General features: G+C 42.1%; 1 protein-coding gene and 1 long non-coding RNA gene across 13 annotated transcripts in view; one reads left to right on the top strand and one right to left on the bottom strand.

Annotated features, from left to right (window-relative positions):
* The window catches only part of MECOM (MDS1 and EVI1 complex locus), a 553,056-nt gene that overhangs the window by 112,566 nt on the left and 414,021 nt on the right, over positions 1 to 26,469 (top strand). The gene's annotated exons all lie outside the window — the stretch shown is intronic.
* On the bottom strand, positions 8,507 to 26,427 carry LOC106558208. 5 transcript variants are annotated; one of them, XR_005383982.1, is made up of 5 exons: positions 26,369 to 26,427; positions 22,841 to 23,006; positions 22,205 to 22,317; positions 10,583 to 10,783; positions 8,507 to 9,742 (listed from the first exon to the last, which is right to left on the bottom strand). It is a non-coding gene; the product is annotated as an uncharacterized LOC106558208 (long non-coding RNA). The 5 variants fall into 5 exon arrangements; XR_005383981.1 differs by lacking the exon at positions 26,369 to 26,427 and having other exon boundaries at positions 22,841 to 23,116; XR_005383985.1 differs by lacking the exons at positions 8,507 to 9,742; positions 10,583 to 10,783; positions 26,369 to 26,427 and adding an exon at positions 11,872 to 12,339 and having other exon boundaries at positions 22,841 to 23,116.

Genomic DNA, 26,469 nt, shown 5'->3' with positions numbered 1-26,469 from the left:
CTGAGGTGTTTGCAGGGTTGGTTCCCTCTAAAGGCCCTGAGGGGGAATCAGTTGTTTGCCTCTTTCTCAGCTTCTGTTGGCTGCAGGCAACCCTTGGCGTTTCTTGCCTTGGGGCTGCATGGCTCTAATCTCTGTTTCTGTTCTTTCCTTTGGGCCTCCCCCCCCCCCCCCCCGCCCCCGCCCCTGCCCCCATGTCTCTGGGTCTCAAATCTCCCTCTTCTTCCTTTTATAAGGAGGACACCAGTCTTTGGATTTAGAGCATACTCTAAAGATTTGAAGGTTAAGATGCACCAAGAAACCCTTTATAATCAACCCGGATTGAATTGTATCATTTCCTCCCTTCCTTCCTCTCTTCTTTCTGTTCTTTCTTTCTTTCTTTCTTTTCTTTCTTTCTTTCTTTTCTTTCTTTCTTTCCTTTCAAATTTGGAGATGGTGAAATAGAATACTTAATGGCTGGGTTGTAATAATTGGTCTCTTGTCTGGGGTGTTTGGATACAACCCAACACACCATCAGGAGAGCTGTGTCTTGAGGTGGCCAGTGCCATGTATCATTGTTCTTTCCATGAAACACATACAAGCATTTTGAATGTGCCACCATCTAACATGCACATTGCAGAAGTCTCTTCACTACTTCAAGTTTTACATTTCTCCTATATTAGATGAGGTTGAAATAGGAGATAATATGTATTTTTAAATATCCTTTCTACCTAGCACATACTTGAACATTTGTAGAGAATTATATATTTTATAGTCATGTTGTAAAGTCATTAATACATTTTCAGGGAACATGTTAAAATATTCAGGGGTTTTATTCCTGTGTTACTCTTCCTTGAAGTAAATTGATGGATGGGTGGGAATTCCCCCCAAAGCAAAATACTATATGCAGTGATATTATAGCTAGGTTCTTGTATTTAACATTTTGAAATAGAAATAAAGCATTATAGCAATGATACATGTGAAAGTTAGTACTATTATGTATTTTGGTAGGAAAGCAAGTTGAATTCACCTGGAAAATAAGTTATTGGCTCAGTGCAAGAATGCATTTTCCTTTAAAATAATAACTTCATTTATTCTACCCACTGTAATCCCTCTTAAACCTAGATCTCTCTTCATATGAAATTTACTTTACCTTTATTTTATTTTTTAAGATTTTATTTATTTATTTGAGAGAGATTGGGAACAAGAGAGCACAAGCAGGAGAGAAAGGCAGAGGGAGAGGTAGAAGCAGGCTCCCCGATGAGCAGGGAGCTGGATGTGGGGCTCCATCCCAGGACTAAGATCATGACCTGTGCCCAAGGCAGATGCTTAACTGACTGAGCCATCTGGGTGCCCCAAAGCCTTACTTTTAAACACATTTTCACCATGGTGAGAATTTTGATGTCCGTATATATGTAAATTTCAAATCATTCCTATTAGGATAATCTAAAAAAGAAAAATAGGAGATTGGAAAAAAAAGAAGTGAAGTGGTTTGTAGAGCAGGAGGTGAGATTGTGATGAAATCCAGGGGTTACAAAAGGTGGGGCATGGAAGCGGGTGGGAGGTTTGTGTGTGTATGGAGGGGAAATGAGGGAGGCATTTTCAGGTTGTTCCTCTGGCATTACTCCGCAGAGTCTCAGCCAGATGGCACTCATGGATGGAGAACTGGAACAAGAAAAAAGTGGCTTCTTGTTATAATCTTTGCAACAATGCAAAATCAAATTTGAAATACCTGGTCGAACTTGTGCAGCGGAAAGAACCTGAAAAGATTTGAACAGGGAGAAAGAGATATTATTATTCATTTAATCATTATAAATTTGGGATAGGAAGCTTTTGTTGTTGCCCTCTTAGTTTTGGGTACTGTCTTAATTTGTGTGTGTTTGTTTAGTAAAGGCAAACCTTTATAGGGGCTGCATCTATGTATTTTCCAAGATTTCCCTCTTGCCTTTGTTTTTTCTAACCTTATTTTCCCTTTAGGATCTAAGATTCTACCCTGAGGGCATTTACATTGAGGAGAAACTAGAGTTTTTTGTTTTGTTTTTTTCTTTTTTAACTTCAGCTGAGCTTGTATATGTAGACAGAGCCCTAATATAAGCTGCGTAGCAGAGAGCCTACTGTGTAATAAGTATTCAGTCAAGTGTTGACTTGCCACATGTACCAAAAAAATTTAGTAGCTACTAATAATACTTTCTTTCATATACAGTGTTGTGTTACATCTTAGGTTAAACTGGGAACCTATACCATTTTTTTTTTTAAATAAATGCAAGTCTGACTATTTGACCACTTACTTCTCACTTTGATGCTGCTGCTGATGGCTGCTAACATTTATTGGGTGCTTACTATGTGCCAAGCATTGCTTTAGCCACATTAAGTTATTATCACATTTGATCTTGTAAACAACTCTAAATGGGTTAACTAGTTAGTAACCAGTTAAGTTACTCAAGATAGTCAAACTATAAAAATGAAGTGTAGGCTGTTTAAAACCTATCTTTTTTTTTTTTAAGGATATAGATACTTAAAGTTTATTTTATTTTATTTTATTTTTTTTTGATACTTAAAGTTTAAAACGAATAACGCTGAAGGAAGAAACTGTCAAGATATTGACTAATGGAGGGGTAGTAAAACTTAATTATGTTACTTAGAGAAGATTATAAACAAGAATAATTTAAGAAGGTTGTCTGTATTTACTCTATTTGTTAAACTATAAAATGAACACCAGGATATGGTCGTGCATTGATTTTAATACGTGTCTGAAGTTTTACGAATTGAAATTCAGTCAAATAATATATTTATATGAAGCCAGGTAATTCCTATAGCAAATAGTAAATATTTGCTTGCATTTACAAGTCAGCTGGATGAGGCACAGAATAATGACTCATTCAATGGCCAGAGCCAAGAACTGAACCCTGCAATTTGGTTTCTTGCGACTTTTTCCCTCTACTTGATTTCTTCTCCCTCCTTGTCCGTAAATATTAATGAAATTGCACGGTTTAGAATTCATACCTAGTTGTTTTCTCAAGCTGAACTATAGCTGAGAATGACTCCGATTTCAGATACCCCATGCAGGCGTTCAGAAAATAGAGAAACACCTAAGTGTGGTACCTTACAGGTTCACACTCTCATGAATTCCAAGCGCTTCAATTGTCAGCAGACCATTATGGCTTGCACATGGTTTATTTGGTTTGGAGTTACTTCAACTTTCCAAAGACATGGTGAATTTGTAAAAACAGATCATTAATGATAACCCTAGAACGCTTAGGTCTGAAATATTGGGTGGATGCGGCAGCTAGGATATTTTTTTTTCCTGATGGTTGTCTGTTCTTGAAAGGCATGGCTGTCTAGTTGCCACCGGATTGAATGCTTCTGAAGATTAGCCTCTCATTGTTTGAATGTTTTCATAGCATTGTTGTAATAAAGCATCTTCATACTTCACAGTTGAGATCTTGACTTTTAGAATGAAAAAAGAGTCAGGGGCTAATCATAACAATTAGCTAATGTGTCAACAATTAGCACTTTCCATCAACCTGCTCTAAAAGGAGACTCTTCTTATCCACCAGCAGACAAAAATGCAATGATGTAGTTAAGAAAAGCACTGAAATTGGCTCCTAAAGTCCCCTGCTGTAGCCAACTAAATCCCCAGGGTATTGTTTACAGTGATTATACTGCCATTATGATGTTATTGCATAGGCGGGGGGAGCAGTATGCTCAAAATAAGTTGGTTCTTTTTTTTTTTTTTCTAAAAGACAAAACAAAGCATTAAAAGAAAACAGTCCCTTTCTGGCTGCTTTTGGAAAAGTAGAACAAAGCCACTATGAGAGGTCAGCCAGTTACAGTACTTTAGTGTTCAACTGGTAAATATTTTTTAAAAAGAGTATATTTAATATTTTACCATTTGGAAAATTTTCAATGTGCTTCGAGTCCAGCACAGCTCAATCAGTGTGAGATTTGAGAGGTCTCTGGTGGGGATTTCTTGACAATGGATACATTATATTCTGTGGCCATCCATACCGCCGCTTGGTTGAAATATGTTTTAACATCTTTTCTATAATCCTTCCCGTAATACAAGAACATTTATACTGCATCTTTTATAAAGAACCACACAGTCCTTTACACAGGCCCATATATCTATGTAAATACCATAGGTTTATCTTTAAAACAGCCTTAAAACAACTTGTAAATCCCCAGTAGCATCTCAGAATTCTGTGGGTAGGAAAAATTTTAGCTAAAACTAGGATTGCCTTTCAGATGGCTCCGAGGAGTCCTTGCAGAGGTTGTGGGCCCAGGAGAGGTGTGCGGGCCAGGAGGAGCAGGGAGCCAGTGCCGGGCTCCTCGCACTGGGACAGACAGCCTGAAAAGTGACGCCCTGAATGGCAGCCAGAGCTGTTGCCCTCGAACAGGGAGAGTGCAAGGGGAACTGAGCTGTCCTCTGCCACTGGCTCTTGGCAGGGAAGCTTGGGGGCCTGTGTCCATGCGAGGGATGACGAGGGAACACATTCGAGCCATCTGCAGAGTGGGGAACAAAGACAGGCATTGGGCTTTTGCAACCAGCAGAAGCCAGTGAAGGAACTCAGTGGGGGCTCCCTCCCCCCAGATGATCTGCAGAGGGAGGGGTGGGCTGTCTCACTGGGCAAAGTCTACGACAATGGGGTTTGTCTCCTGCATTTCAGGAAGCTGGTTGCTGTCAAGAGGTCATGCAGATCTGATAGGCAAGCTGTGAAGCAGAACTATCTTCCGTTTGTTTGTTTAATTTCCACAGGAATCCTTTCCAACCAACCTCAGTTTCTGCGTTTCCTGATCACTAAGTTCTAAAGCCTCGCTCCTCAAAGTGTGGTCCTTGGGCTGGCTGCATCAGCATCCCTGGGAGTATGCAAGGAAATGCAGATTCTTGGGCTTACCCTAGGCCTCCGGAATCAGAACCGGTACTTTAACAAGATCCTCAACTAATTCGAGTGCACAGGATAGTGAGTGGATCCCTCTTCCTCTTAAAGACATAGTGGATCAGATTTATCCATATGATTTTCCAATTCTTATGATTAGTAGAAGCCGTGCTGAGGTTGTGCACTGGAAAAAGATGGTATTATTCCGCCTGAAGGGCTGACTGTTTAGTGATGGAGACAGGTAAAAAGGAAGAACATGTGGAAGAGATGCGTTCAAAGTGGTTTGACACATGGAGAAGGGAGTGTGTCTGACTCCGTCTGAGGAATTCTAGTAGGCTCCACAGAGGTTAAATTTGAGTGTTGAGTCTACAGGGAGTGCAAATATGTCCGAGAGGAAGGAAAGAGTCTTTCAGCCAGCAGAGGTATTATATAAAAACCTGAACAAACATGGGCCACGTAGAAAATGATGAGAGATTTCAAGTTGCCAGAGTCCAGGTGTGTGCCTGCGTGTGGACGTGTGTGTGTGTGTGTCATAGGTATGATATGTGTGATGTGTATTGTAGCACTTGATGAAGGCAGAGCTGTGCTTTCTGCTTCATCTCCAGTGCCCAAAATAGTGCTTGCTATCTACTAGGTACCCAATGAATATTTGTAGGAAGAATGCATGAAAAGAGTAAGACAGGAGAGGCAGTACAGTCTCATTATGAAACTACTGAATGTGGACTCTCTCTTGGAGGCACGGGAGACTTTTAAGTGGGGCCGTAATAAGCCCACACGTGAGATGTGGCTCAGGGGTGTTTAATGTCTAGTTGGATGACTAGGGAGAGGCAATAGCAGAAGGACTGGGGAAGGATGTTTGATTTGTTTTGGAATGCACCCTTTTCGGTGCCTGGAGAACATCCAGGAGATATCCAAGAAGTGGTTGGAAAATGAGGCCTGAAGATACAGATTTGAGAGTTCTTGGCCCCGAGCACAGGAAGAGAGAGAGTGTACGTGAGAAGTGCAGTGTGATAAGGAAGGAACCCGGCCGTGCCCACGTCCAGGGGACACACTGAGGGCTGGGACACTTAAGCTGTGCAAGTATAGAGAGAGCAGGATCAGAGTAGAAGAGCAGGCAATTTCAGGGTCCCCGCCTTTCATACTCTTGTAGATTTTTGTTTTTTCTTCTTAGCACTTATGTGGCTGTGGATGCATATTTGAGATTATTATTTTGAGTGACCCACTGGGTGCAATGAGAGAACGGATCCTGTGCTAATCACAGGGCTGGGAGCAGAGAAGCTACTCATTGCATTTTTTTTTTTTTTTTGGATAAAGGAAATAGGAGGGAGTTGTCCATACTGTCAAATGTCACAGAGACGTTTAGTAGGAATAAATCTAGAAAAAGCCCATCAGATTGTCAGCTTTCCCTGGCGATCTTTGGCGGTAATGGTTTCATTGGTGTGGTAGCCAAGGACTCCAATGTTTTGTGGGTTGACAAGCAAATGGGGGTGGAGCTGGGGCGGATATATAGGCTAGTCTTTAAGGAAATCTGGCAGTGAAGGCAGAGGCCAAAAGAAGGGAGGGGATAAGCTAGTCTATGAAAGAAGTCAACCATTTACCAGAATGTTATTGCAACATAGAATGTCTACCATGTGCAAGCCACTTGGTGCTAGGCACTGGTGGCAGAGCAGGGAATAGGGCCCTAGAATAGTCCTAGATAAGAAATAATTAATAACACAATTAGTCAAATAATTAATTCATGCCAAGAGTTCTGGGATGTGAAATGGAGGACAAGTGCAGGAAGAATGGTGTGTGAGAGCATCATAGAGCAGGAACAGTGTGGGAGGTGAGGAAGGTGAGCTCCGAAGGATGAAGCAGGCAGAAAGCATTCCTGGCAGAGGGAACAGTATGTGCAAAGCCTGAAGGTAAGAAGGAAGTTGAAGAATGAAGAAGAAGTAGCAGGTGGGCAGGACAGCAGCTCAGTATGTGACGGGTGAGGCTTGGTTGGGGGGGCGGGGGTTTGGTTACGGGGATCTTGAAGGCCTTGCTGAGGACCTGGGTCTTTCCTCTGATGGGTTTCATGCAGGAAAATGGGGACCTGATATGTTTTTAAAAGATCACTCTGGCTGCTGGGGAGGAGATTGGCTGGGGGCTCTTACACTATCTAGAAGAGAGGGGATGGCTCTTTGGACTGGGGATAATGGAAATAAGAGAAATGGATGAATTCACAACATTTTTAGGGGACAAAATCTTGGTGAGTGTTTGATTATGGAATACAAAAGAAACAGAGGCAGGGTTAATTTCCTGGTTAGTGCAGATGGGTGCATGGTGGTGCCGTTCATGAGTATAAGAAATTATTGGAAGAGGCCCAGCATGGTGGGGACATGTTGGATTTGATGTCCAGGAAAATGTATCTAAGAGGTAGTTGATCTGGAGTTCAGGGGAGACTCTGAAATGTGAGCCAGGTGAAGATATTTGTGGAGCATGATTGGAAATTCAGTGGGAATTTTAGAAAGGAGAAAGGAATCGGAACTATTTAATATCCTGAAATCTTCTGAAGATATAGAGGCAAATGAGTCATAGGCATCTGAAAAGAGACTAGCACAATCAGAATTTGGATAGATTTGAGTTAAAATGACTCAAAAAATATGCCAAGGGGCCTTAACCAGGGGTTGCTGGGGTTAACATTTATCTATCAATATATTTAAGGATCAGAGAGGTAGACTGCATTTCTTTGCTGAACAGTATAGTTTTGTGTGCACAGAGAGGATTACATAGAATAAATGAAGAGGGTTGTAGAGGAATAAATGAAGTGGTTCTTTAGGGTATCCTCCATTTCTGGGGTTTGGTGAGTCTCTAAAGTATTTCCTTCAGTGAAGATACAAATTCTGAAATAAAAGTCTAATTTACCAGACTCGAGTATTCTCCATGGTGACATTTATAGAACATATTTGTCTGTTTCAAAGGAGTAACCATAGCTACTCTTCCCTGGTTATAAAATGTAAGCTCCATTTCAGTTCTTCTCTTGCTTCGGCCAAAAATTGGATTGCGCTTTTTTGGTGGGGTAGTGAGGAGAAACTGCAATTGAGTTTGAAATACTGCCAATTAATAAACGTCACTGCACCCACCAGCAGTTACTTGCTCATCGGTCTGATATCATAAAACTCCTTCAGCATTGGGAGAGAATCCTAGACTCAACAACTCCGATTTCTTCCATCGCTCTCTAGCTGAGGAAGCATAGGTTCAGAGAGGGACCAAAATAGGCTAACGGTTGCACAGCCAGTTGACAGCAGAGCTATGATTCCAGTTCTGATGGTGTTCTACTAGAGGCTTTCAGAGAATTTCAAAGATCTCAAATATTACAACCTGTTTTACATATTGAAGGTATAGAATTCATAGTAACTTGCCATAATTTAGTCATCAAAGGATTCCTCTGTCTTCCTAACCTACTATTTATGAACAAAAAAGGCTGGTGTGATGTTTTAAGGGATTATTCAATGAACTGATGTGTCAGGGTATTGAGAGGATTTCGAGTTGTCATAAAAAAATTACCCTTGGAGCCAAATCAGAAGAGATTACATGAATAATTAGGCAACGATTGAACATAGCAGTTAGAATAAACGAGAAACAAACTTGGCAGTAAGTGATTCATCTGAAGTTTTATTCAGCTGGAGGCAGTTACAACTATGAGTTAGAGACAGAGGAGTCCCTGAATCTCAGTGGGGGAACCATCTGGAATGGTGTTTCCGGCCCCGGTTGCACGATAGAATCACCTGAGGTGCTTGCTCCAAGACTGGTCCTGATGCCTAAACCTCACTTCAGACCAATGATGTCAGAATTTCTAGATATGGGGCTCTTTATTTTTAAAAAGTTCCTGAGAGGATACAAATGTGCAGCCCGGGTCAAGAACCTCTGGTAGGCTGTACTTGTACAAGGTTTGAGCCAACTGTTCTAGAACCACAAAACTGATGGAAATAGGTCTGTAACATCCATGTCTTTAAATCTTACAATTATTAGTCCTGTCAGCCACGTCCGGGGCATCTTTGCTCTCAAGTTTGATTTTTGATTTTGTCTTTAAAGTTAAAAAAAAAAAAAAAGGCATTTGTGATAGAATTCGACTTTGGTAGTTCCTTGTGTAGGCTTTTATTTTTTTTATGCGCCACTGAAGGTACTATAGCAATATAGTTAAGATGCCCAGTTTTTGCCCAGTTTTGGCCTTTATATTTAAGGCCTTAACCTCGAGGTTAAGGAGATTGAGGCTCAAAATTGTTCAGATCAGAATAGACTAGCTTTCACCTGTTAATAATAGCATATCGACGGCTTCTAGGAGGGGAAATCTTACTTAGCAAGAATTCTTGTCAAGAAGACTCACACTACGACTCAGGCTACATGTACCCATCTCTCTGATCTTATCAGTTCAGGTCTGGGTGTAATCAGAGGACATGTATTTGGGGAGGGGCATTGTGAGGCAAAGATGCTTGTTTTGACCCATTCTAAAATATCCATCCACTAGATGATAAAATGCAAAGAGACACTCACTATTTAAACATTGCTAATGCTAATACCCAAGTTAGAGGTACAAGCAGGGCTCCCCAGCATGCTGCAGAATGAAATTATAACTGCAGGCACTTGGCTGGATAAGTCCTGGAGTGTGGCATATGGGGAGATAATTCTCCTGGTTAGGATGAAGTGTGGGCAATTGCTTTACACTCTTAGTGTTGGGGTCTCCAGAAATATTTGCATGAACTGTCTTGCACAAGGGAATTATAAGGCACCAAAAGGTGAAAGATCTAGTGGAGCAGATATGGGCTCTGGAGCTATAAATATCTGGATTAGAATCCTCATTTTACTTCTCATAGTTGGGGGCCTTGGGTGCTGGCAACAACTTCTCAGAGCCTCAGGTTCCCCATCTATAAAATGGAGACAATGACAACAATAGTCATAGTTTACTCTTAGGATTGTGAGATTTTAAAATAATAACAAACCGGGGCTCTTGGGTGGCTCAGTTGGTTAAGCATTTCCACTTAGGTTGTGATCTTAGGGTCCTGAGATCCAGTCCCCCCATCAGGCTCTGAGCTCAGAGGGCAGTCTGCTTAAGATTCTTTCTCCTTCTCCTCGGCCCCTCCCCTGGAGGCGCCCTAATGTGCGTGCACTCTTGCTCTCTCTTTAAATTAAATAAATCTTTAAAGAAAAAAAAGAAGTAACATGGGGCACCTGTGGGGTGACTCAGTGGTTGAGTGTCTGCCTTTGGCCCAGGGTCCTGGGATCAAGTCCCCTACCAGGGTCCCCACAGGGAGCCTCCTTCTCCCTCTACCTGTGTCTCTGCCTTTCTCTCTATGTCTCTCATGAATAAATGAGTAAAACCTTTTTTTTTTTTTTTTTTTTTTTTTTTTTAAGAAGTAACAAATGGGAGGCATACAGGTCCTGCATATAGCGGTCACTCAAATTTGCAGTGCTTGCACTGTGTCTGCTCCAGTAGTCATCATCCTTGAGAGAGTGTCTAATTTGGTTGATGTGAAAGTTGGAAAGAACTGAGGGCCTGGAACATGGGGATGGGCAAGACCAAAAACTCTGAAAGATCAGTTGGAAGGAGCTAACTCAAAATCACAAAACTGGGTATAGATTTTTCCCCTTCAAAGTTTGTCCTGGTACCTTTATGGGAAAAAATACACACACACACGTATATAAAAACACTTCTGTTAACCCCCAAACTCTAGCTCAACTCATTTTTGGGGAAGAGGTCCCATTACCTAGCTGGGTTTTGGACATGGCTTTGTTCCAGAAGATACGGTTCAGCCTCAGTCTGCTTGTATTTTTCAGGAGTCATTCCAGATGGTTCTGTCAGGGAGAGGAGGTGACAGGTTCAAAGGAAAGCCCTAGAAGAAGGAGCAAGTTGACTCTCCTCTCAGGTTATTAGTGGATGAGAGGCCATGGATGATCTTAAAGGCATGCTAAAAGAAAAAAAAATAGAAATGTTTAGCAAAGAAAACCAATATCTCTAAACCCATAACTCTTAGAGCAGACATGATACTAATCCTAAAATACGTACTATTTTGTCTTTCCTTATCAAAGGCAAGACCTGTTCTAGCAGCTCCCAGTCTGCATTTCACTAGAGAGGGTTGAGGTTTGTCATAACTCAGGAAATTGCAGTCTGGCTTTTCTTAGGAGATTCCAGAAAGAGAACCAGAGCAAGGCAAGAGCTGCATAATGGCTGAACCAGAACTCTTGTTGCGGTACCAGAAGGTGGATAGTTCTGAAGACATGGGCTATTATTAAATGAAATAATAGAGTATAGCACAGGGCCTGCGTATAATGAGCACCATATTGCTTACAACTCCTACCATTGTATTTGGGCCTTCACATGCACTGGTAGTCTCCATATTTGACATGTATTATCTCTTAATTCTTGTAACAACCCTACTGTATGCTATTATCATGGGACCCAGAGAGGTTAAGTAACTTGCCCAGGATCACGTAGCTACAGCTATTCAAAGTTGTTCCTTCTCCATTCACTTTTTCAAGCAATTTTTATTGAGTAGCTGTTGCATAGCAGGCTCCGCCAGGAGCCAGGCATAAAGCAATGAGCAAAGCAAGCAGAGTCCTTCCCCCCGTGACATTATAACTCAGATGGGAAGGGCCATACCTAAAGGAATAAACATATGTTATGTGGTGGTTAATGCTAGGGAGGGAATTAAAATAGGGAAGGGGAGAGCGATGCTACAGGCCAGGGTAGAGGGTGTGTCTCAGGCAGGGATAGAAGGCCCTCAAGTCTTTGCTCCCGCATGTCTATAGGAGGCCATGATGGCACCTTGAGAATAAGGACCTAGGCTGAGTATCTCTTTCATGTCTGCTTCCCAAGGAAAGTTTCTATGTACCAAGAATTAAATACGAAACTGGGGCAAAATCCTCCTTGATGATGGTGTGGGAGCAGTCAATGGACTAGGTAGGAAACTTGAGGGCATTTGGAGAAAATGCTCGAATCTGGTCAAGAGGATTCATCTTGCTCCTGGAAGAGATGATTCCCACATACCTTCTGAACTTCTGCCTAAAGTGGGACTTTGTGAGGTGGGTATGTAGACACATGTTAATTAGGGTTCAGGCCAGTAGTGGCTCCAGTAAGATAGGCTGTTTTCTTCATATGTACCATCCTGTCCTGAGGTAGCAGGCAGTTGAGGGTGGGAAGGGTGCTCTGCTCTGTGGGGCTGACCTGGGATCTAGATCCCTTTATTTTGTGGCTTCTGCAGCTCCGGGAGTGTTGTCTCTATCTGTATGTTCATCAGCACCAAGTTTCGTTCCTGCTTGGGGGAATGAGTCCAGAAAGAGTAGAGGACAATGAGGTTCCTTTTTTGGGGTGAGATGGAGAAGTTGCCCATGTCACTCCTTCCCGCATCCCGTTGGCCAGCTCTCGGTCACACTTGGAGGTAGCAGGTCAGGAGCACAGACTCTGGAATCAGATTATTGGGGTTCATGTCCTCACTCTGCCACTTGGTCAAGTTATTTAACCTCTCTGTAAAATAGAGATGATGAGATCGAACTTAGCTCATATGATGAGGATTAAGTTTGTTAATTTGTAGAGTACCCAGAGCAGTGTCTGGCAAATAATAAGCACTATGTGCTTGTTTGTTATGCACATAATTGGCCACCCCAGGCTGCAGGGAAAACTGAGGAGTGCACTTTTGAGCTGGGCAGCCCAGTATCTTGTCAAATAAAACTCAGCAGGGGTTTTGTTACTAAACCACGGAAAGGGGGGATGGACATGGGATAGATTATATAATTTGCATCTAAAATAGGATACTTTAGTGAGTGAAAGGATGCCACTATTAATAATAACACTGAGATAAACAGGTTAAACAAGAACTGTCCTGGGAAAACTGGTATGTTGGGGTACCTAATGGGGGGATTTGTTATAACTGTCTCCACCACAACATGTCTGATTGACTTAGTTCACAGCTTTGTAAATTAAAAATTATGGGGACGCCTGGGTGGCTCAGCGGTTAAGTGCCTGCCTTTGGCCCAGGGTGTGATCCTGGAGTTCCAGGATCGAGTCCCACATCAGGCTGCCTGTATGGAGCCTGCCTCTCTCTCTGCCTGTGTCTCTGCCTCTCTCTCTCTCTCTCTATGTCTCTCATAAATAAATAAAAATCTCAAAAAATAAATTAAAAATTACAATCTGAGAAGCTGACTTCTGTTTTCAGGAATAAGTGGAAGAGTGGGTGGAGGGGGCATTATGTATTAGTCCCATTTAAATGAACCCCCAAACTACCTGACCTCTTGGAAAAGTATTTAGATTAAAAGAAGAAACCCTGGTTAAACTTGGCAGTAGAAATCACTATTGACAAGGCATTCACGGTGCCTAGCACCCTGGTGGGTACCTTAGGGAGAAGGGAAAAAAAAGTAGAAACCACTCCGGGTGTTTTTGGTTTCTGGTGGAGAAAATAGTCTCGATTTGTTTGCTTCAGATTTGCTTTGGAGAGAGAAGACCTAAGTATCGGCCTGCAAATCAAACCTTTTTCAGGTGTGAGCATCTCTGTTTATTTCCGCCTTTTAAAGTTATCTTCAATATTGGCAAATGGATTCCTAACAGGTTTCAAATGCTCTACCTTTTGCCAAGTTATTTTGAAGTGTTCTTAGATGCTAAAGAAAAATTAGCCTTGCTCTGGGACTCAGAGAGAGAGAGGAGCCTTCACGAAGTCATAAATAATGGATCCAGGTTGGAAAGGGAGGTGGCCACCTACAGTGTGAGCCACAGAGAATTCGAAGAAGCTAACCAGCCTGCCTTTTCTTTTTCTTCCTGAGAGAACTAATATGCGGTGGCAGGTAAGGAGACACAAATGAGAAATGAATAGGAACTCCAGGTTCCTCACAACCTAAGAAAATGTAACCAAAAAATCATGTTGGGTGGATAAGAGGAAAAAGCATAGCCACCCATAAAAATCCATCCTCCACCTTGTGCATCCCCAACAAATAAACCAATGCGTTTCATCAAATGGTAAATAATGCTTAAAATGGCAGAAGCTAGAGCTGAGCAAATAAGAACCAGGTGTTGGGAAGAAGCAAAATCAAAAAGAGCATACATTTTCCGTCAACAATCCCCACCATAAATCGCAGCAATGCCACCATCACGACCTGGAGCCCGCAGGGAAGAGACTGTTGTAAAAATGATAAATCAGAATCACGACACACCAGGTCTTGATAAAACAGAGAAAGTTGGTTCCTGGGTCTGATATATATATATATAATCACAGAGAAACAAAGCGTGATCGGGGAAGAGCCAAATGTGAGGAAATGCAAAGTTTGGAATCTGGTGGCTGCTTAATATTCCAGCCGAGCCGAATGCAGGATAATACAGTGGGACTGATGACTCAGTGGCATCCGGCTGCAGCAGAGTAGAGATATATTACAAATTTCTTTGCAAGAACAGAACGATATATATGCCAGTGACTGTTCATCACATTTTTATGTATTCTTCATATCTGGAAACAAAAGAGAATATACTGTCTCTACCACCTTCATAAAATAGGGTTAATGTATTTTCTGGGGTTTTGTTGTTTCATTCCTCTCAAGAAGCAACACTCCCTTTAAGAAAAAGGTTCATGTGTAAAAATGAGCTATGGTTGGTGCATTTCTTAAATGGTTGTCCTAATTGCACTCCTGATTGGCCCTCAGGTTCTGCAAATTTTCAGGTGTGTGTGCTATGTGGGCGGGGGTGGTGGTGGTGGTGGTGTGTGTGTGTGGGAGGGTGGGTAGTGGAGTGACGGAGGTGCCAGAGATGCAGAAAGCACATTGAGGGTGCCTGGGTGTTTGGTTGAGTACCCTCAATTGGACTGTGGTACTGGATCTCAAAAGCACTGCCTGGTTGCTCTCAGGGACTTTCAGGGACTGTTTATGAGTCAGTAACGTTTCTAGAAGGGGAGATGGGAGATCTGTGTGTAGGAATTCCTGAAGGTTTTAAGTGAAAACACAATAATCACAAGGAGTTTTAGACAGAGTGTTTACTTAGCTCAGAGCCATCTGAGCCTAGTAAGTCCATGGCACTGAGTCTACGAAGGGGTCAGGATTATGGCTGTCTTTGGCCATCTGTTTTCCTAGCTGGCTTTGCTTGGGAGTTGATCAACACCTAGTAGCTTGGCATGGCCATTCTAGGGTATAGATTTTTATCCACCGACTTCTAGCTCTATGTCCACGTGACCCCTGTTTGGCCTGAGGGCAGTGGTTCTCACGTTGTGGTCCCTGGACCCAAAAGCATCAGCTACATTAGTCTTGCTTGGGGTGGGGGGGACTTGCTAGGAAGGCAGATTCTCGGGTTTCACCCCAGACCTGCTGAATCAGAAATGTGGAGGATGGAGTAACTCAGCAAGCTAAATGGGTTTTAACAAGCTCTCATACACATTAAAGTTTATAACATCAGTCCCGGGGAAGGGTGCCAAGAGTTGCTGAGGGCGTCTATGTGCTTACTGAGCTAGGCTTGCGGTATTTGTTGTCGCACAGTCATGCTTGAGTTTAGAGATGATCCTTCCCATTTTAAGGATGAAAACAGTCAGACTCAGAAGTTCACGAATGTTCTCAAGATCAGGTGACTAGCTGAGAGGCAAGAGTTAAGATTGTGAGCTGAGGTCCTTCTGATCCAAAACTTGTTCTTTCTCCTCTTCCATGATGATGAGCTGTGGCTCCGTATCCACTCCCAATTGGTATAGAAAGGAACCCAATTATTTTTTCCATGTCTTTAGAATGACCTCTTCTTAAGTAGATCAATTCAGCTCTTTTTTTTTTAAGAGTTAAATTGTTTTTTTTAAAAGATTTTATTTATTTATTTGTGAGACACACACACACACACACACACACACACAGAGAGAGAGAGAGAGAGAGACTGAGAGAGAGAGGCAGAGACACAGGCAGAGGGAGAAGCAGGCTCCATGCAGGGAGCCCGATGTGGGACTCGATCCCGGAGTCCCTGGGCTGAAGGCAGGTGCTAAACTGCTGAGCCACCCAGGTGTCCCCAATACAGCTCTTATATGGACTTTATTTCCATGTGATTTAAAACTTGTACTCTTTTACGTGGAAGGATTGGACCCATGGACATTTAGTAGCTCTCTGGATGAAGGTCAACATGAGCAGAGAATGAGAGGCGATGGGTGTAGAATAATGGAGAACACATGTAACAGGAGTCAGGAGGCCTGGATTCAAGTGTAGTTCAGTGGCCACGTGATGAAGTCACCTAGTTTCTCTGAAGCTCAATATTTTCCCATCTGTAAAATGGGAGGAAAGTCTTGTTCCTCTCCGAGGTTATGGAGAGGGTCAAGTGACCCAAGGTCAAAGAAAATGTCTTGGAAGGTCACAGTGTCCTTGAAATTTAGAATCAAACTTGTTGCTATAATGAGGAGACAAGGGTTTAAGATAAAGTTATCCTGCATCCAGTATCATCCAGTATCCTCCTTTGGATTGTTCCTGCGGTAGAGATCAGGAACCTCATGAGACGGTTAAGTGTAGCTTTGGCAGATAAATTAATTGTCCTCAGGCACAGTGCCAGTCCTCATAAATAATGACTGCGGCACTGGGAGAGGTTTGGGATTATGTGTGATCAGGAGTGATAGAGCCCGTGAAAAATGGTCAGGTTTGCTGGTGGTGACAGTGGCGAGTAAACTGTGTCAGGCCAGGGAACATCCGATTTGAAAAAGCGGCTAGAGATCTGAGGTGGGACCCAGAAAATGGGAGAACAAGTCTGGGGGATCGGAAGTGTGGACACAGGTGATTTTTAGGGGTGGCCTGATAACCTGCAGGGGAGACGCAGTCATGGGAAATTCCACATCTTCTTCAGGCAGGCAAACCATGACTTTCTAAATCTGAACTCCTCTCTCTGTCTTATATTTGCCTGACTTTAAAAAAAAATATTTTATTTATTTTTTCATGAGAGACATGGAGAGAGAAGGAGAGACATAGGCAGAAGGAGAAGCAGGCTCCCTGTGGGGACCCCGATGTGGGACTTGATCTCAGGACCCCGGGATTACACCCTTGCCAAAGGCAGATGCCCAACCACTGAGCCACCCAGGAGCCCTATTTGCCTGACTTTTCCAATAAATGTTGGATACTGTAATTGAATTTTTATTATGACAGATACTTCGTGGAAGGTCCTGAGATAGACATTACATATGTCCTATACCATTTAATCTTTAGAACAACCTTGACATTTTGGTGCTATTATTCCCATTTTGCAGAGGAAAAACTGAGGCCCAAGATGATTAAATAAGTTGCCAAGAGGACATAGCAGGTGGCAGAGTTGGTCTGGGAGTGTGGGCTGTCTGGGCTCAGGCCAGTCTTCATCCCCGCATCCCTGCTGCTGAGCTATGGATACCCAAGAGGTCGCACCTGTAGGGATGGGATCCAGCCCTGGGCCCCTCTGATGGTGGCTCTTGGTAACTCAGAATCTCATTTTTCGGACTTCACAGGTGCCTAGAACTCTTGACAATCTCTCTCTGAGCTGGCTGACTAGCTTTATGTAACAGCCCACCTGCCACCCCACAATCCATGCTCCGTGCGTCCTCAATTTCTTCTTCACCCCTCAAACACCACGCACCTGTGTGACCCCGGTCAGCTGTTTTTCAATGTGTGTGGCCTGAGATCTACCTGTTTATGAAAGATCCAAACTTCTGAACCCCGTGTTAGACCAACAGAACCAGAATCTGAGAGTGAGGACTACTGTGTGCATCTTAAGAAACACTCCTGGAGTGAGGACTTTGAACATGAAAGTTTGAGAACCGCTGGTCTGACTTCAGAAGTGCGGTGCTGCCTCCTTAGAATGTCTCTCTTGCATTTCTTTCTGTCCCTCTGCCTTTTCTGCCACATGAATACTTTTAAGTGCCATCTCGATGTTACCTCTTGTGTGAAATATTCTTGGTTCTACCCCAGCGTGGTCACCAGTCTGCACTTTTGTTCTCCTTACCACTGCTTCTATTAGAACATCTTGTAGAGTACTTAAAATATATCTCTGTTCTCCTCTCTACTGTGAGCTTTTTTTCAGAGCAGGGACTGAGCCCTATTTATTTTCATTCTTCTCTCTAGTGCTTGGCACAGTTCCTGACATCAAGTGGTACCCACCCAATGTTTGCATGCAGGAAGACAGGAGACCGCTGGCCTTGGCCCCTGAGAAACTTGGGTAGTGGACAAGTATAAAACCTGGGATCTAGTTATCCAAACTAGGGCACAAGGCTGGGGACTTGCCCCGTTCTAATGGGGAAAGCTAGCATTCTGCTTCTAAAACCCAAGGAAAAGTCACTGAAAATCAGTTTCTGTTAGCTACTAGCTTAGGATTCTTAAAGTTCCTCATTGATTGGATCAAGAGTGTCCTCAGACCTGCAAGCGGAGGTCATCTGCACCAACTGGTTTTCAAATGCTGGGGAAGAGGAGAGAATCATGCAGACCATCACTTCAGCTTCTATGGATTAAGTTTGGGATGATAACGCTGTGAGATCTGGATGTGGGAAGATTTGGCAATTGTCATTAAGCTGGGGAAAAGGTTGTTTCAGACGTGGAGATACCACCAAACTGTTTTGCTCTGGAAGGGTAGGGAAGGTCCCTTAATCAAATTTTAGATGGATGTATCATTGTCCTGCTGGTGTTCGTGGCTCACGGACTTTTAAGAAATATCTCCGTGATTTTTAACCAAGGTTGCACAGTTGTGTGGATACCCCAAAGCAGACTTGAGGTGATCGCTTCTATTGGACCATGAGCTTGCTAGACTCTGTGGCTTTGGTTCTCTGGCAGCAACTTCTTTTGACCAGGATTAGGAGATGGGCCTCTGAAATGGTATCCAAATGAGGAAAGTCCACTCGTTTTCTTTTTAAACTTTTAATTTTTGTTCAGTCACTTTGTTTCCAGAATCTTCTTTTTTACTGTATTTACCATGTTACAAATTCACCTACAGCAATTCAGATGGAAGAAAAATTAAGGTTTGGGCTTTTCTTTAAAAAAAAAAACAAACTATTTTTGTTTACCAGGAATCATCAAAAAGAGAGGCTATAAAAAAGGCTATCTTGGGTCAGTCAAGTTTCAACAGCAACTGTTAGAAAGTACCAGTGGGAACCAGAGCATTCCCATTCCTGGGTAATTTGTTTCTGCCCCTGTTGGCCTGCATATGTTCCAAGGCTTTCCAGGGTGGTTGTTTCTGTTTAAGGCACATCATCTGCGGAATTCTGAAATGCAAACCAGGTCTTTGAAATTTTTGATAAAGCTCAGTTCTTAATAATAGGACGGCTTCAAATGCCCTCCTAGCCACTTGGCCATCTGTAAATAAATGAAGTTCAATGAGGAAAATCACATAAGGAAGCCGTTTTGGTTACCATTTCCATTTTGTTCACCACGTCATCAGATTTCAAGATGACAAATACGGAAAGAGTGTGAGAACACTTTAAAAAAAATATTACATTTTGAAACTTGGATCTGAGTTCAAACACTCAACCTAAAGGAGACTTGTGATTCGAATGTGAGTTATTTATTGTCTTTGTCAATTTCCAGAAATTAAACGTATGTTGGGATAAAGCAAATTCAAGGCTATGTTTGAACAACAATGGAGTACGTGCTGCTTTTTGAATTACTTATTCTTCAAGTAGAGGTTCTTAGGTTCTATGTTTGAAGCCGGGGGGCACTAGTCCCTGGTAGACATGGATATTATAACCACAGATTATCATGTAGCCCCGATGTCTCCTCCTAGATGTGTGCTTGATCACTGGGTTGCCTTTATACCACCTGAAATGGAAGTAATTCTGATTTACAGCTCAAAATGTGGCTGACTAAGCCAAATGGTGAACATTTCATTATTTCCGTTTTATGGGTGGTGTCTGAAGGGGTTTGGTTCAAGGAAATGGACCACTGCTCCAAAGGAGAAAGTCTGTTCGCATGAGGCAGTAGGTATCTGAGTCAGCAAGTTAGGGTACGTCCAGCCTGGTGTCAGGTGGACCGTGTATGCAGCTGCCCTATGCGGACAAATGCGCCTGAATTTGCTCCCCGGACAGAGACAAGCAGAAGGACAGACAGACACATAAGACGAGCTAGCCAAGTCCTACTAGACAAGACAAGGGGACCAGGCTGCAAGGTAGAGTGAGGCTGTGGCACAGGGCCCTGTGTTCTTTCCTCGCCCTCTCGCAGCATCTTTACCCTGTGCTCGCAGCAATGCCTCCTGCAAGTGAGGGGAGAGGAAAGAGCAGAGTGGGAGCCTGGGAGCCTCTCTCTGTGTGTGTGTGTGTGTGTGTGTGTGTGTGTGTGTGTGTCTTCCTTGACGATGAGGCTTTCAGAGCTTTATTCAGTCTCTGGCACAATGCGGCCTCTGTAGAAAAGATATTAGGAACAAAAAACAAACTCGAAGATTCAGGAGCAGGCTGCCAGAATTATTAAGAAAAACATTCAGATGATGCCATTAAAAACATATGGGGATTCTATAAAGCTCTGAAAAGAAAATGTTTAATTATGCGCCGTATGCAAAAGCCATCACATTTAGATTAATACTAAAGACTGAAACTGCGTGGGGCTTAAGTGGTCCGCAGTGATGCATCAATCTTTTTACTCCTTTAAAAATAATGTTTTTCTTTCGCTGATGACAAATACCTCTCAAACTGTTGAGATCATGCTGCTATAGTGATGCATGGAGTTTAATGAAGTCCAAAGTCACTAACAAAAGTTTCCAAATTAACTTGTCAAGGTCCTTGAGTTAGATTTCTTTCCTTTCCTTTTCTCCCCCTACAATTCCCACTCATTTCTCGTCCCCGCAGGAGTTCCCCTACCCCTCACCAGCACACAGAGGTTTGCCTACGCTGGCGGGTTGGTGTAGAAATGCCCAATTTTGAGCCGGGTCCCCATTTTAAGACACTGTAATGACTCATCGCCCAACTTCGAAGTGTTAATAATTACGAGGATTTTGATTTCCATTCTCAGTAGCTCCCTTTAGGAGCCCCAAGAAATTCAGAACTCTTGTCCCTTTGGGATAAATGTGGAGACTCGTTTTCTTTCATCTGAATCTGATGTGTTTTAGGATCACTATCACTTCCTTTAGGTCCTTGTTAATGTGAACCATCACGATCGTCTATGGCTCTGTATGTGCGTGAGGAGTGCCACCATGAGAAAAAAATCAAACTTGGTAGCTGTTAGACATCCAGATGAGCATACTGGATGTGCTCTGAGTTAACAGAAGGCAAAAATTGCACCAAGTCGTTTGATTTTAGTGACCTGATTCCTGCATGCCCTTTTATATTCACACAAGTTTAAATACAGGAAAGGTACACGTGTGGCTTCTCAAAATTAAAAAAAAATAGCATGTGGATTTAAACAATGATATAAGCAGGATATATTTATTTGAAAATCCTCACTCGTCTGAAGAAGGTCAGAATGTGTTCCTTTGGTGCTAGTTCACCGTAGGGAATTTTATGGACTTAAGCACTTGGGATTTTGATCCCCATTTATTGGGGTAGGCTTCTTTAAGTAAACATGTGGCTTATGAATTAGTGGACAGATTTGTTGCTCACACTTGAACGTGTCAAAACGTTTTCTGAAGTGTCACTCAGGCTCGCTGCAATAAAAATATAAAACTCCCCCCACCCCATGTCTGTCATTCTCTATATTACACATATGATTGAAAATTACAAATCGCCCAGCCTGCAATTATTTTTAATAAAGGTGGCAGGCCCTAGGAACCTGACTGGCTTACTCAAATGCCTGTCTGGAAACAGGCTCACCCACTGCCCCGTGTTGAGGCTCTGGATTCAGGTACACCGAACCTTGCAGGGGAGATTTTATCATATTCGATGGGCTTTGGGATTCTAGAATCCTGAGTCAACCATTGTTTCAAGGTTTTCCTCCCGTGTATTTGTTTTTGTGTGAGAAAATTTTACTTCTGTTGGTGAACAGCCAGCTACTTTTTTACAAAGAGCCACCTGTTTCTGAATTTACACAGGATATGTTGGATTTATGTAATACAATAGGATCAATTTAATTACGCTTTTCCTTAAGTACAATGCTACCTGGAATTACTTCACTACCTGATACAGGCTCACTCTTTGGAGACTGAAAAAAAAAAAAAAAAAAGACCCACGCTAGCCCTGACTTAAGTTAGCCTTAAGGTAGTTCATTATCCCAATTTCTTCTAATATGCATTAAAGGCTATATACTTTCCTTATGAAAAAATGACTGTTGTGAACTCCCCACAGCCCGTGTTATTTACAATGTTTCAAAGCTTTAGAATTACTACAAAAGATTTACTCATATAGCAGAGCATGTAAAATTTAAAATCAATAAAGTATATAAATTTTGCTTGTCTCCTTGAATTGATTCCCTACTCTAATAGCTCAATACTGTAATACTATATACTTTTTTATTTCCAATGTCATTACCCAATAATAATCTCTGGACTTTCCTGCCACAGCTCTGGGGCAGTTTGGAATTTCTGACGACAATATCCTCCGCAGACAGTTGTCACAGGCAATTGTTACCCCTCGCACAGCTTCTAAAAATGAATAAACACATGAGAAATATTAGTTCAGTTCTGTGATATTAGAAACACAACTAATTTCTTTTGACATAGTAAATATAGCTGAGTATTTGATTTTGTGGGAGAATAGAGAAAGATTTGAATTGGGAATGTCTTAGCAGTGGTAGATTAATCCCATAAGATGTCTTTTCTTTCTTTTTTTTTTCTCTTTTTAACAAGAGGTATATGAGGTTCAGTTTTCTGTAATTTTCTAACAAGAGTTCTCCTGACTCTTGCTTTACTTGGAGTTGGAAAATAAGGCACAACCAAGGGGGAGCTAATGTGGTAGAGCTTACCTTGTCCTGATGATACTTAATTTTTTATCTCTAAGTGTATTCACAAGGACAAATTCGACCTCATTTTAGAACTTGCTAGTATTATTATTATTATTATTTTTTTTTTTTTCAGAGTGAAGCACAGCTCTCCTTACTCGATTTAGAAATATCGTCCTCGGCAAATGGAAGCATGTGAGGCAGGGAACAATTATTCCACCACTTACCCTTGAATTCACCAGTGTAGTTCTTCGCTTAAATCATGGTGGTATCTCGGTCCCAGTGCAAAAAGGGTTGAGCTGACCTTGGTTTCTGGAAATGCAAAATGTCGTCAAATCCAAACATGCCTGTGAAATCTAAACTCGCTTTCATTTCTTAATGGCCACTCTCAGCCTGTAAAGAACACAGACAGATGATTGCTTACTTAGGCACAAAAACAGAAAAGAGTGTCCATGCTTGTGCCAGGTATTTTTGCTTGCTAAAGTAGTGCTTTCTAGCCAATCTCTTAAATTCTTCCTTCTTTTATGTTTGTTTAGTGTAGTGATTGACAGAGCGCCCTACCAAAAAAAAAAAAAAAAAAAAAAGGCCAAATGATCTTAATTTGAATCCCAGCTCTCCTCCTTTGCTTTGTAACGCTGTGCAATGCTTTCACTTAGAGTCTACACTCATAAAGTGGGGATTAAGGACTTTGGTCCTACCCCACCGAGAAGTTGTCAAGTAAGCACAGGACAATCTGCAGAACTTTGTGCCCGTGAAAAAGTTCAAGTTCCACCTTCCCATAGCCTTTTCCACCTGAGCTAACATTTAGCTCCCAGATGCAAATTCCTCATTGATAGCTTTAGAGATAGGATTGTTAGATAAGATGCAGAAGGCCTGGTCAAATTTGAATTTCAGACAATGTCTATATATATTTGTAAAATTCATATAATATTTGTTGCTTATCTCAGATTCAAATTTGACCGGGGTCGGGGGGGGGGGCCCTGAATTTTTATTTGCTAATCTGCCAACCTTCCTTAAGGGTCCTGGCTGGAATATCTCTTATATTGTGTAGAGAACAGACTGATGAAACTTGGGAGTGCGCATGGGGGGGAGCTTCGTGCTTCCAGATTAATGGCTAAGTACTTCGCCCAGTGTGGTAGCTGCAAGTATTTGGTTGTCCATTAAGCAGATTTGTAGAACAGAACTCAGTATCTGGTCTGCAAAAGGACAACTTTAGTCCGGTTCTCTCCTTCTGACTCCAGAGCGAGGCAGTCTCCCTTGGGGGGTGAGGGTGATTACTTGTAGTGGTGAGTGTTGGTGAATTTCCACTGGCATGCCATTGCTACACACTGATCCTTCCTGAGGATCATCTTTCCTCCTATCCCTCAGAACCAGGTTGTGAAAGCTAGAGAAAGAACAAGACCTCTCTGTAGAGGACAGAGGCACTTCCCAGCACCCAGCACCCAGGTGTTTGTATGGTCTCTGCTGGGGTTTTGTCTGGGCCTGTCTGGAAGGGCAGATTACTTTCGAATGCCTTTCTACTTAGTACGTTTACCATGAAATTTTGTTTTTAATTATCTGTTAAAAAAAGATAAAAGGGCTCAGCTGGGCTGATTCTAATTTTAATTTTTTTTAAATGATGGCCACTTAAAAAATCATCTGTGATATGATGGCATACTTGTCTCCTGATGTCTGCTGTGCTGGTAAAGTCTTGCAGCTAATCAGGGTTCTCTACATTTAAATCTTCAAATGCTGGATCTGGCACGAAATACTGAATCTTTACAAGTACATAAAAGAGTAGGGTAATTTGTGTACTTCAATTACTAAAAATACTCACTATTTCAGAGCACTAATAAAATCTGGCCAAGTCTTGGTAGTTGTCACACGTCTCAAAAGTTTGATTGCATAAGCTTTCTTTTTAAATTTCTTCTGCCACAGTGGTTTATAAGAACCACATCTGTACTTTGTACTCTTACCATACCTTTTTCTTCTTGCATTCACAACAACATGATCACATGTGATCTCTGAATGTTCATGACTAAGATGCCTGGACATTCTAGAAGGACCTAATTTACTTTTCTGGGGTCACCTAGCACACATTGGCTACTGTACATTGGAGTGGTAGGTTTGGCCCCTGTAAACCACAGCAGATGGTATCAGCCTATCATAATATCAATAATGAGCCAAGTAAAGATGCAGCATTCTTTTTTTTTTTTTTTAAAGATTTTATTTATTTATTCATGATAGTCACAGAGAGAGAGAGAGAGAGGCAGAGACACAGGCAGAGGGAGAAACAGGCTCCATGCACCGGGAGCCCGACGTGGGATTCGATCCCGGGTCTCCAGGATCGCGCCCTGGGCCAAAGGCAGGCGCCAAACCGCTGCGCCACCCAGGGATCCCAAGATGCAGCATTCTTATGAACTTCACGTACCCTCCAGAAAGCAATCTGAAGTTCTGACTGACATGTGGAATGTGATGGCCCCACCTACAGCTGACCCTTTGGTCCCTTAAGAAAAGAAACTAAGGCTTAGTAAGGTCACAGACTGTGATCTGACTCATTTTTGCATTGTACATATTTAGCAAATATTTTTGAGTAAGTTTGCCACAAGAAGAATGAAGATGGAGGTTCATCATTGAGTTAGGTTGCCGCTTACCCTTCAACGAATTTCCACTTGTCCTTCAACATGGAAATGCTGAAACTTTTACTCATATGCTTTTTTTAAAGCAAAGATATTAAGGTCCTATGTGGAACAGTTTTCTAACTTTAGCGTGTATCCAGATCTCTCGAGCTTCTGCTAAAACCCAGATTCCTGGGTCTCACCCAAAGAGTTTCTGATTCAGTAGGTCTGGAGGGGCCTGAGAATTTGCATTGCTAATGAGCTCCTATGTGTACCAGTACTACACTGGTCTGAACCATACATCTCAGAGCATTAATCTCCATACATCTGGAGACACTAGGAGAGCTGGAGATGGGTGAGAATATTTTGAGAGACCAACCTAATCACACGAGGTCTTACCAGTCTCTCTTCCAATGAAAAATTATATGCTTATGGGCTTTGGTTTTCTTATTCTTGGGACTGGACACCAGGAAGTAGAGGCATCCCTTCCTCTAGGACAAGAGACTATCATGTTCAGATCACAGTGGGCATTCACAAAGTACTTCCTAAGGGGTAGGCATACAAAAATAATCAAGACACATACACTGAGCTTGAAGATCGCAAAGTTCAGAGTCTCAAAAAAATATTAGGGGGGTAGGCAAAATAAACGTATGAACAAAGAAGTAGTACTGCTGTTTTTGACCCTCTGATCCAAGGACTCTGGAATCAACCAGCCTAGACCTTAACCAATCTTTCTTGTCAGTGATCTCTGATACCCTGTCTCATCCTTCCAATCCCACCCACCTTTACACTTAACCCCATGGTCCCTGTGATTCTCAATCAAAAATAAATAACAATGATCAATATTATCCCTCCCATTTATGAACTTCATCTATTGCCAGACCCTGTGTGTATGCTTTATTTGTACAACAGTCCGAAAAGGGGGGGGGGGGCTTTATCCCTGTTGAACATATTATAAACCGAGGCTCAGAGAGATTAAATATCTGGGCCAGAGTCACACAGCCTGGGTAGGTATTAGAGCTGAGATTTGAAGCTGATCTTGCTGGACATCTAAGCCACAAAACCACATATTCCTTCCACTTTTCTACACATTCTTTATTGATTTTTTAAAATTACGATTTTAAATTTTTATGAAATGGCTAGTTGCCCAATACAAACCCTTTAGATAGTGATCCATGTTCCTGTTTAACAAAATGGAAGAAGGAGAACAGGAGAACCAAAATGAAGATTGAGAGAATTCTAGAACTTTTAGCAAATAA

Source organism: Canis lupus, chromosome 34 (assembly GCF_011100685.1).
Source record: "Canis lupus familiaris isolate Mischka breed German Shepherd chromosome 34, alternate assembly UU_Cfam_GSD_1.0, whole genome shotgun sequence".
NCBI lineage: Eukaryota > Metazoa > Chordata > Mammalia > Carnivora > Canidae > Canis > Canis lupus.
Note: the sequence above shows the minus strand (reverse complement) of the source record. Positions and strands in the feature narration are given on the sequence as shown.